Source organism: Pyxicephalus adspersus, chromosome 3, assembly GCF_032062135.1.
Source record: "Pyxicephalus adspersus chromosome 3, UCB_Pads_2.0, whole genome shotgun sequence".
Taxonomy (NCBI): domain Eukaryota; kingdom Metazoa; phylum Chordata; class Amphibia; order Anura; family Pyxicephalidae; genus Pyxicephalus; species Pyxicephalus adspersus.
In genome coordinates, this window is record NC_092860.1 from 130536541 (window position 1) to 130549852 (window position 13312).

Here is a 13312-nt window from a genome sequence, read left to right on the forward strand (position 1 = left end):
TCATACATGCTTTCCTATTACTCCCCGTCCTTCCATTTGCCCTTGGGAGCCCTTAGTAAACTCAAGGTAGGTCCAGGTTGCTCTGATTAGAGTTTACACAATGCCTAAGGCTACGTACACATATTCAATAATTATGGTTAGAAAACGAACAACAACCAATAAACGATTACCAACCAATCAACGATTATTCACGATTATTTTGAACGATCGTATAGTGCGCAATTCTGTACATGCTGTAATGATACAATTGTTCAAATATATTCCACCAATAATGTACACACACTAGATACGATTGTTTGAACGATGCAGGAAGTGACGTGTACCAGAGAAAATGTACCGCAGAACAATTCACAATAACTGAATGACCGTACACACAATAGATAGGGAACACTTGTCGCCCAATCCGATCCGCCAGGACGGTCATTTGTTTCCAGTGACATTCCTCGTTCATCGTCATTGTTTACTTTTTTGTTAAGGATTATCGGACAATCGGTCGTTAATCATTAGTTTCCAATAAATAATTACTGCACGTGTGTACGTAGCCTAAGACCATGTAGTGCTGGCTATCTAAGCAGAAAATCATCAACCCCCCCACCCACACACACACACACACACACACACTGTCAGATGAGGGCAGAGAGTTCTTAGACTTATGTAATCTTTAATCAGAGTCACATGCTGCTTCTTTTCTTTTTTCCAGAATAAGGGTAGGTGAGTATTAGAATAACAGGGGAAACCTTTTAAGGGAGCCTATTGCTCCAAGAATACCATGGACCATTCTCTAGTGTCAGAAGGTCTCTATCAGTTCCTGTGATTATTTTCTGAAACTCTTTGTTCCTAAACTCTTGAACTTGGTATACTCTATTGACTTTATTGGTTTCCCTGAGTGGCAGTTCACCAATGATATAGAATTATGAGATAATGTTTTCCTTAAGTGGCTTGTACCACTGTACATGTCGGCTGGTCCTGATCTAGCCAGGACGCAACATCAGGTGGGGGCACCCTGCGCACTGGACACATGTTCATTTTTTTTTGCGATCAGTTGTGTCTACCAAGGCCACGAAAACCTTCCATGACAGTTCACCATTGATATAGAGATATGAGATAATGTGGCTTGTACCACTGCACATGTCTGCTGGTCCTGATCTAGTCTGGATATGACATGAGGAGGTCTACCCTGAGCATTTGGCACACATAACTTTTTTACACCAGTTGTTTCATGGGGGGCATGAAAACCATCCATAGCAGTAGAGTTATGAGTTAATGAGATCCACTTTATGACAGCATGTGCATGGGAATGCTATAATTAGGTAGGATAAATGGAGGTGACATTGCTAACCCTTCATTCTGTATGAAAGTGTCTATTTAGTGTAATGATAGCTGTTGATCACAGTGATGATGATTCCGCAGCACTTCTTTCTAAATTTACTCCATAGCATCATGCTATGAACAATAGTAAATGTTCATCTTTCATCAAATGTTGCTAAATCATGAATTATTATTGGCTCTTTGATGTGGGATTGTTTTTTTATTCCTTTTTGTCTTATTCAATAAATCAAATAAAACAACTTTTGGCCAAAGTAGCTCTATTTTTACACTTATCATTTACTTAGCAAGTACAGGGAAATTTTGATGATCAACTAAAACCGTCACAACTCTTAGTAGATGCCAAATTAAGCAAGCAGAACTGTGACGCTTGTTAAGATTTAAATCCTGAGTACAAAAATAATGCAATTGTTATGCAAAACAGCTGTGTATGTTGTATTGTATTAACACCCCTAATTAGAATGGCATCAGGTCTGCCCTGGCACAGTTTTCATTGCTAAGCCGTGCCACTGAATTTATAATGCCAGCTTTTGTTCACTGTGCTCTTCTGTGCTGCTGCTTTTTCAATTAGTTTTATGTCCATGTTTCTCCAGTTTCAAGTATGCTTATAATATTGCTTGCTGAACAGAACACAGCTTCTGGTAAATGTTTCTTTCCAGTGATAATCTGCACCAAACTCTGTGATTGTCATTGAAGTATCACAAAATTTAATGCAGTGCTTGTTGTACTAATCTATAGCAAAAAAAAGCCTGCATTAAAAAAATATGTAAATATGGAACATATGAAACCTCGAATCAAACCTTTTACTGCTGTTCTAATTCAATTTATTTTTGCACACATTCTAAAATGTGTCTTTTTTTAAGATGACTGATCATATAACTCCAAAAAATTGTAATTATTTTTTTATTTTTTGTTTAATATTTGTTCAACTGTTTATGAAACCTATATTTTCAAGGAAAGCATAAAAATGTATTTTAGTGCATGCAAACACAATTTATTGCCCAGTTTTCTGTAAATGCGCAATATGTCAGGCGTTAAAACTGTGCATGTCCAGGAAAGGGCAGCAAACTATGATTCCCTAATTTTGCATAGGCGATGCTTTAAAATTTTCTAAAGCTCATGAAATCCACTTTAAGTATAAAGGATGGACCTGCAATTTTTCCAGTTTTATTTAGGTGTTCCTTTAAAATATTCCCTTATTAGGTTTTTATTTTTAGGCTGTCTACATGGACTATTTTTAAAACTCCTACAAACTTCTTAAAACGCTTATGAACTTCCATACGACTTTTAAATGCATTTATGAGATTTTTCACAAGCTAGGCAAGGCTAAAACCCTTATAAAAACCCATATTGCTTTTATTGTGGTTTTTAAAAGTTTCTAGACTGTAAACTTGACTGTAAACACCTGTAAACTTTTCAATTTGTTTTCAATTGAAGTATTTTTAAATGCTTATAAAACGCTTTCAAACGCTCCTATTTATTTCAGCGGAAGTGTTTATGAACATTTATTGGTGTTTTAGCATTTACAAGCAGTTACAAATTTTAAAATGCAGCATGGAGTGTTGTTTTTAAATGTGCCTCCTCAAAATGCTGTGGTGTAGGCTAGCCCATTGGAATGCATGGAAATTTCAAACACGGTCTTTAAGACTCTCAAGTTAAACAGAGGTGATACAGTCCATGTAGAATGTCTCCCCTGCAATTTGTTTTAACCAATGGAGTATAGAAGGTACAGGAGGAAAAGATGACCTATCTGGCTCTGTTGGGATCATCAACATTACATTATCAATCATCATGGTCAAACACTTGTTTGAGTTCCTTTTTGCACAGCTTTAGCCAGCTTTGGAAGAGTAAAATTTACTGCAGCTCATGCACTGCTTAAGTTGTCCTTTGCAAACCATAATGCGGAGCAATATGATACATACAGTGATATCTATTATACAAAGTGGGGGTACATGGTCACAAAGAATGAGGCTGATGACTTTGTCGCAGAGGTGTCATGGCACACAAAAAACAAGGGAACTCAAAGCCAGTGCTTTATGGATAGAAGATTTGTAATTGCTAAAATGTTCCTGAATGAAGCAAAGGCTTTACCCATATAATACAGGCCATAACAACATCTTGGCACATAGATGACAAACTCACTGTTACAAGTTAAATTGTGATGTATTTTATCTTCTTTCCCTGCTGAAGATGAAGAAAAAAGTATACAATGAGGTGATGGTAACAAGTGGAACACTCTGGGTTTAGGAGCTGGAAGCCATAAAGTTTTTGGTACATGCTAAATCAGCTTGTATTGAAAATAGTAACTTGAGGCAACAATGAAATGCATATTAGAAGCAATATTTAAAAAACAAAGTAAACTTTAAAGATTTAAAATGGTAGGCCAAGTTTAAAGAACCAAGTTTCCAATAAATGAAAGGGTATGTAAACTTTAACACAACATTTTTTTGTCACTAATGCTGGAGTTATCTTTTTTATGGTCTTCTAGCGCTATTAATATTATGCAGTAATTCATTATTTGTGCAAGTTTGTGTGTGTGTGTCAGCTGCTCATCTGCAAAATTGAAGTTCTCATCTCTTTTCCTAAAATCTGCCATTTGCACGTTCTCTGCTATAGATAAATGTTTTACTAACAATTAAGGATGGTATGAGGCATGCTCAGAGTGACTCACTGGCTTGTGGTGTTTATGCACAATGCAATAGAAGCCACAAAGGAAAACTCTTACTATACTATTCTGCTGACATGAAAAGAAGTTTTAACACTTTCAGTTTTCTCTAAAATGGAACATTATCCAAAGTGCTGCCTTGGTGTCATTTCATTGCTGCATGGTCACCGAAAGGTCAGGTAAAGTTCTTTATTAGGATCAAGCCACGTTTTAGTTGAACTTAGCAGTTTACTCCCATCTCAAAAATTTGTGAATTAAAAAATGCATAAAAAGTATTACATCAGTCTTCTTTCCTTGCAATGAAAGAATTTATTGTACAAAAATTTTATATATGATACCATGCAAACATAGTTTGTGCAGGATCAGAACTGGAATTGCAGCCGACAAATCCTGGCAGTTTCGTATGATTTACACCATATAATTTGTAGTATGTGGGGTTGCTAAGAAAAATTAGACTTGGATGCCATAAATGGTCATTTGGACTTATTTTACAGATCTAAAAAGCATCGCCCAACTTGTGAGAGTTGTCCTATTTATAGATAACATATTAGACCCATCAGCATATACAATCTTATGGATCTTTTATCATTTTTTAATATTTTAATACTATATTTTATTATATTATTAGTTTATTTTTTTATTATTGTATTTGGTCATTTTTGTTACATATGGTATAAAGCAAAACAAAGAAGAAATAAATATTTTTCCATTTACATACTGTACATATGCATACATATGAGTTACTGGTGAAACAAAATTACATTATAACTAGAATAGATGTCACCCATGCAAGACAACTGTACAACACCCATCTTTGCAGATACAAATATAATTTAATTTTTTTAAATTTACATTTCCTTCAGGTATTTTCACATATGACATATTTCCCAGCAGGTTTTATTTCCTGCTGTATTATATAACATTTTCCTTCCCTATGTTTGTTTTTTCTTTTCTGTTGGAATTTATTGTGTGTTTCTCATACAAATTGTATTTCTCCATATAAGATGGATTTCCCAGTACACCTATGTAAGTATGACAATATTCATATATGTATGCTTTCTCATTTGTATACTATATACAGATATTGAAATATTTTTTCTGGTGTATTTGTTTATCTCTGTATTTCAACAATCCAAAATTGGCGTTGATCAAATTAGAAGAAAGCAGATATTCTGCAAATGCATCACAGTAAGAGTCAGAGTTTGTTCTTTCTTGGAGGGTAACTTTTTTGATAATTCTAAAGACTCTTTATAATATAGTAGGAGCTTTCTTCTTTATTAAACTTTAAACTAAGTGAGTGTTATGTGGATTTACACCATAGACAAATTTTAGTAATCTTCATTGGCTACTCTGCAAATACATACTGTTTAAAGAATTCTGTTTGTATTTTCTTCTTAGTCTCTTTTTGATTCATTGTTGGATTCACATTACCAGAGTTTAATTGAATTATTTAAAGAGAACCTGAACATATAATCTCTTCCCATTTAAAGGTCAGAATTATAAACACAAGTGAAGTATGAATACGGATTAGCTGTTATTAACCGTCAGTTTATGGTCACACCCAACCTCACCATCATGTTAAATTTCAGAATATACCCTATAAGAAAAAAGATATTCAAAATTTTAGAACTTTGCTAGCAGAAACCAGCAGTTACTTTCAGGACTCTTACAGCTGTGAGTAAAATAAAATCTGTTTCTAGTTCAAAACTGTAACTAACAAAACTCAGGGCTCTCAAAGGTTTCTGTATTGCTGTGCTTTTCTTTGGTTTTCCTTATATAATTAAAAAAAGCTGCAGCTGTATTAACCATAATTGCCAAATTCAAGTTGACTGAAGACATTTTATTTCTAAAATATTTCAGGAATCTGTAGCACAGATAGCCTTATCTTTTAACGACCAGAGGGGATTATACAGGCGTTGGTTATTTTATATCAAATTTTTAATCCTTATTTTGCAATAATTACAGTAGTGATTTTTAAGTTTTACAGAAAAAAAGATTATTCAGGAATGGTTTAATGTTGCAAAAATGCAGTGATTCGAAAGAAGTGTACATTGAACACCAAGATTTAGGCAAGGATACACTTGTTTATTATATTGAGACATATTTAATTTGCCTAAAGTACAGCTTTAGCTTGTCCATCAATTTAAAAGGTTCTTAAATGTTTTGTGATCATTCCCTATTTTTCTTTTTTTCATGAAACACCCCAAACTGTCATACACCCAAAATGTAAAAAAATATTTTATCATTACATTAAGCCCTTTGCTGAGAGATGTATGCTATTGCTGTTCTTTCTATTGCAAATACTAGTTCACTGCTTGACATGTTGTCTAGATTATTACTTTCTGGCTTGGAACAGGTAAGCAGTGGCAGAGTTCTGGCTTGGCTTGCTGCATGCTTTTTCTGGTTCAGAAAGTATTGAGATCAGAGATATAGGAAACCAGCTTTAGAAAAAGTCTGCAATGGCAGCCATCATATTTTTCTTGTTAAGTGAACCAGGGCCATGACCATGCAGAGCAAAGCACCAGTGTAGGAAAAAACAATATAACCGCAGCCTTACTCAGGCACATTTAGGCAATGGAAGCAAAAATAAATTGAATCTGTGTATGTGGACTCCGCTTCCTTCCACATGGCAGTGCAGGTGATTAGCCTGCTAAGGTTTACAGCACATTTACATGGATCAGGGAAAGAATCCTTACCCATAGAGGAATGACTTGGAATGTACACAGTTCCTTTTTATGCTCCTAATAGCAAAACATAGAAGAACAGGAATGGAAGTTGGCTGAATACATGCAGATTCAATGCAGAAAGTTTTTCATTGTGTCCATAAGCACGTTGCTGCTGCTCTGATCACAAATCTGTGTAAACACAACTACAGGTTAGTGACCAAAAAAATGGTGAAATGTCTTCTGCTGGTTGGGAACTGTTGGAAGTGACCAAAATTGATATGAATATGACTTGTATATAAAAACAATTCTGCCTTCTTGGAAACAAGCTATAAACCTCATTATCTGTGGAGACAGATGCAGTCCCTCAAACATCAAAGTATTGCTTAACAGAGACAATGATTGATCTTCCATGAGTTGATGCCTGAGGATCATTAACACTTTGGCCAGTTTGACCATTTGGTGGCAGTTTCTGCCCAAACCAGTTCACTTTAACTTCTTTCTTCCAGGAGGGGGCCAGGGGTATGTGACAAGAATCCCAAGCCTGGGACAAGGACAATCTGTGTGACCTCTTGATCAAGACTTCACCAAGGATGAATCAACAATGTGATTCGCTCCGGACCTGGAGCGGGATGTGGTTCAAGTAGAGAAAACCCTGGTGTGTATGGTTGTGTGAGAGATTGACCATGTGCTAGAGATAGAGCTAGACCCCTCTCCTTCCCCTTTCCTATATACCCTTTACCTTCTTCCCTTTTGTCTTGAAAATCATATGTAAATAATATTCTAAGCTGTAAATAAACCTTTCCCTTTTGTAAGATCTATTGGTCCTTCTTTAAATCTAAGGCACCCCCAAACAGAGCACATTCTACAGGAACAAACATAACATTTTTAGTTGGGGTTTGGGACAGTTAGAACAAGACCAAGAAAGCTATAAGTAAAATGGAAATCTGGGGATCAAAGTGCATGCCATGGCAAACATATTGAGCTCATTTTTTAATGATGCAAGTACAGCAATATACCTGTAATGTGCCAGAATTCCAGTGAACTTCCTGACCTCACTTTCCGTTTTGGCTGACACAGTGCTTTTTCTACACCAAAATCTCAACTAGCATGTCTCTTTTGACCATTCCATATGACAAATAGGACTAGAAAAAACAATGCTGCTGCCTTGACTCCCAGGAACCTGTTGGCACAAAGGGCCTGATGTATTAAAGCTCTTCAATGCTGGGGAATAGACTATCATGGGAGAACTTGGATGATCCAGCACACCTGCATTGGAATCCTTTGCTATTATTTGGCAAATGTTTTCAATTCTGAATCTGATTCATTGCAGGTTTTCTCGATCACCCAGGTTCTCTAATGAGAGTCTATCTTCTTCAATCTTTGAGAGCTTTATTAAACCAGCCCCACTGTATGTAGAGAAAAGGCTTTTAGGAGATGTAATTCTGGGTATAAAACTATATCAGTTGTAACTGACTTCTCACAGCTGTCCCTGCAATAAAGATTGCATTGTAGGGAGTACTAAAAGCTGTAATAGGTGAAGTAGTGAACTAGTTAAAAGCTTTATTAAAAGGCCCCAAAATATTCTACCACGTAACAAGTCAAGAAATATGTTAGCTCTAACAATTCAGTAATGTCATGGTGAGTACAAGGATGAAAAAATGGTATGCATGCTTTATTGTATATGGTATGTTCCTCTTAAATAGCAAGTGGCACACATCTGACATCTTATGAAGCATTTCCTCATTTTACACTTCCGCTGCCTCAGCAACTCTATCTATATCTGCACTTGCATACAAGCCCTTGTGGATCTTCAAATAAAGAGGAGAAGTGATATGGTTATTGTGTCAGTAATTAGTTTCAAAATGTGATTTGATTTTGTGATTATCATATCATATCATAAAACCACAATAAGCTTGCACATATTTCTATACTTCTGTGCATACAAATTTAAGATATTTTTATTTAGTGCATGTGCACCTGGGAGTAAATGGTGCATGGTATACTGGGCAGAAGATAAAAACAAAGGTCACATTTGAATGAGGGGGGTGAAGGTGGGGGTGACCTGTAAAGGTTATCTGCTAAAAAAGTTGTGGAAACTTTGGGCCTGAGGGCACGTGGGTCTAACCTGTGATGTGGTATAAACTGTTTCCACAAGCTTTTACACCATGGTTATAGGAAAGTATGCAGATAACCAAATGTGCCCATGATCTACTCTATTCACAAGTTTTTATACCATGACTGCTAATATGTATGCAGATCATCCATAACTTTTAACTTCATTTGGAGGATCTGATTTTGGTCCCGCGGACCACTAAAATTACCGGCTTCTGCACATGCGTGGGGAGCCGGTTGTCAATCAAAGGGGAGGAACACTCCCCCATAGTGGCATCATAACGCCATAACCCTGTCCACTCTGCCATCGCAGATCTGTGCCTGCTGTGATGGTAGAGTGGGCAGGATTTGCTCTGGGCGGTGTGTCCCCCCGGCAGGGTCCTTCTCCTGACCCCGCTCGGGGGTACACTGACCAGAGCCACGGACCCCCAAAATCTTCTCACGAATCACCAGTGGTCTGCGGACCACCGGTTGGTGACCGCTGGTCTAAAGCATAAAAAGTTCCTGTACACACATCTAAAACATATGCTGTTTTCCTACTATGATATAATGCTGCACCAAGACTGGGTTTAAACTGGCAGTAACTTATCAGAATGTCTACCACCCCCAGATGCCAACTGCCCGGAAGAAGCAACAGGCTGTAACTTCTAGGCTTTTTCAGGGTTTGGAAACACATGTAAAGGCATTTACAGGTGGCTGCAAAAACATGGCAAACAGGTTCTTTTTTCACTTTTTTTTTGTATTAAACCACTTGTAGAAACCGTTTACAAATGCTTAAAAACACTTTCAAAGGTTTTTTTTATTTATTTGTAAGTGGCACTGATACAAGTCAATAGAGATGGCAGGGTGGCGTACCATCCCTGGACAGTAAATGTAGCATCAAAAAGGCATGCAGCAACACGGCAATCTCTTATTTTAGTTTATCTTTAGTAATGCCACTTCTAAATCTATATAAATTACAAATTCACTCTCCAAAAAAACACAAGCAAATCCTCCCTAGCCACATTTATTTAAGGTAGATCTCCACCATCATTCAAGTACTTACATACCTTGCTGTAGTATCTTGTAGCCATATAACTTTGCAGGGGCTTCCTGCATCTAGGAAGTGACTCTCAAAGATTTGAAAGGGGCAACACTACCCTAAGCAGGTCAATAGACCCATTGATGTCTATGTGGAGTAAAGTTACTTAGTTACATAGTAAATCAGGTTGAAAAAAGACATAAGTCCAGCAAGTTCAACCACTAGGGAAATAAATATATCCCATATATAAAAGCCTATGGACATAGTTGATCCAGAGGAAGGAAAAAAAAAACCCTGGTCCCTGGTGTGATCGATGGGATGCGGGAAGTATCGGTACGCGGGGGAGGCGTGGTCTGGTGGGAAATTTAAAAGCAGACTACATTGTGATCTGCTTTTAATACATTTGTTCACAGTAATAAAGTGAGATAAATCTAAATAATAAATAATTAATTACCAGTAATTTAACAATAATATTACACCCTTGTTTGGACAGATTTCAGTGTTTTTGATTTAATTAGGGTATTAAATTAAATGTATTGTTATTATATTATTGTATTATTTTTTATAATTTTCATTTATAATTATTTTATATATATATAATTTATGATTTGTGTTTCAAACTTTATCATACCCAGGAATCATTCCTAACAAATACAGGCCTACAATAATAAACAACAAGTCTATGACCAGTCTATGGCCAAATATATCCTGCAGGTGCAGGGAGTGCTAAAACAAGATTTCCCAAGAATTCAAGCACTAAATGCTGCCAATGCCAATGGAAAGACATAATTAAGCATCTTGGTGTGGGAATATTAGGGGGCAAGAGAAGGGAAGGAAAGGTTGAAAGTATTTTTTTTCTCTAACAGTGATAAAATCTAAAGTATGTGAACCCTGGTGCCAGGGTTTGGCATGTGGTGGACCGAGTGGACAAATGACTTAGAGGGTCTGCACAGGACCCAGTTGTCTTAGTCAATGTTGGAACCAATGACAAGATAAATGGAAGATGGAGGATCCTTAAAAATCAGTTTAAAGAACTAGGTTTCAAGTTGAAGGAAAGGACCTCCAAGGTTATATTCTCTCAAATATTGCCTGTGCCATGCGCAACACAGGAAAGGCAAAGGGAGCTTAGGCAGCTAAACGCATGGCTTAAGTCCTGGTGCAAAAAGGAAGGGTTTGGGTTCATAGAACTCTGGGCTGACTTTTCATTGGGGTACAACCTGTATGCCAGAGATGGTTTGCACCTAAATGAAAGGGGGTCTGCTGTGCTGGGGGAAAGATTTAGGGGAGTGGTGGAGGGATATTTAAACTAGGATAGAGGGGGGACAGATAAAAAAGGTGGCAGAAAGGTTAGTCAGGGTCAGACACTAGTGGAGGGTGGATTGGGGATAGTTGGGGGGAGGGTTATGGATAAATGTAAGGAGCTTCCCATGTTACAAACAAACATTGGATTGTGCAGTACTAGTTGTACTGAAAAACAAAATGATTTGGCAAACTATGCTGGTAAATGCAGCAATGGTTTATGCAGCCTGTTCACCAATGCTAGAAGTCTAGCAAACAAAATAGGGGAGCTGGAAGCTTTAACCCCCCCAGCAGTATTCCTGAGTGTGATTTGGGGTGGATTTTCTAGGCAAAAATCAATATTCCCATGTCACACTTGGTGTAGCTTTTAACTAAAAAAAACACTACTTACCTTGTTCTGTCGCTGTCCCCCGGCGTCCTGCTGGTCCTCGCAGTTTCTGGGGAGACGTCCTTCCTCCTGAATATCCAGCCGCGAACTGCGGAGACGAGATCTACGGGGTTTACCATTGACGCTGGTACATGCGTCAGTGCGGGCGGGAGGATCGGCGGGAAATTCAAATAACTTTGTTTGATAGATTCAAAACAAAATAGCTGTATTGAGTCCAATACAAAGAAATATTCATATAATATATATATATATATATATATATATATATATATATAATTATTTTATATATAATATATTTGCTACTGTACAGTTTCTTTTTTTTTTTTTTTTTACAGATTTTGGTGTGTTGTTATTTAAAGTTTATTAATAAATTTGTTAAATATTGGCGAGTTATGCCTAAAAATTTAGCCTACAATGAAAAATACATTGCCATGCAAAAAATTTTACCGCTTTTTGCGTGGAAATTTGGACTGAATTAGACCGCTAGGGAGGTTAATGAGTGAGGAGCATTATAACTTGGTTGGCATTGCTGAATCCTGGCTTTGTTCTTCACATGACTGGGCTGTCAATATTCCTGGGTATACTTTCTTTCGTAAAGACAGAGTCAAACAAAAGGGTGGTGGTTTCCGTCTGTATGTGAGAAGTGATCTGAAAGTGAATGTGAAAGAAGAAATTGCAGATGGAATATGCGATGAGGTTGAGGCAATATGGGTGGAGTTGAATGTGGGGATGCATACCACACAATTATTGGAGTCTGCTATAGGCCCCCCAGTGCTAAGGAAGAAATTGAGAATCAACTACAAGTAGCAAAATGAGGGGCATTTCAACTACCCTGACATTGACTGTAGTAATGGCACTACAGGTGACACTTAATACAAGATAATTTTATGGTATAGTTTATAGAACCCCCAACTAGAAATGATACTCTGCTGGACCTAGTTCTTTCTAACAATGCAGAGTTTATAACAAATGTGCAAATAAAAGACAATCTGGGTAGCAGTGATTTCATTTAATGTAAGTTGTAAACAGGAAGCAAAAACAGGAAAGATAAAAACATTGAATTTTAAGAGAGCAAATTTTCCATTATTAACGGCAGCTCTCTGTGACTTGGACTGGGAGAGAATATTGTCCTCAAAGAACATAGAACAGAAATGGGAATGTTTCAAGTCTTTTCTACAAAAGCACATTGAAAAATATATTCCAATGGGTAAAACCTATGTGGCTCACAGCTGATGTTAAAAAAAGCCATAGGAAACAAAAAAAGGGCATCCAAAAATATAAAATTGAAGGATCACTTTTATTGTTTGAAAACTATAAAGAATATAACAAAATATGTAAAAAAGAGATAAAATGTGCAACACATCAAAATGAAAGACAGATTGCAAAGGAGTGTAAGGCAAACCCCCAACATTTTTTAAATATATTAATAGCAAAAAGATAAGATCTAAGCATGTAGGTCACTTAAAGGATGTCTCTGGGTTGGTAACTAGGGATAAAGAAAAGGCGGATTTACTAAACACGTTTTTTAGCTCTGTATACACAAAGGAAAATGGCAGAGCTCAAGTCTAAATTCATAACAGCGATGTCACTGCCTTAAATGAGTCACAATGGCTCAGAATTGATATGATTGAGAAACAGTTGGGCAAAATTAAGATTGACAAAGCACCAGGACCTGATGTATTACATCTATGTGTCCTCAAAGAGCTGAGCTCGGTTATTTCAAAGCCATTATTTCTAATTTTTTGGGACTCTTTAGTCACTGGCATAATACCGATGGACTGGCGTAAGGCCAATGAGGTTCCTATCTTCAAAAAGGTATTATTATTATTATTAAT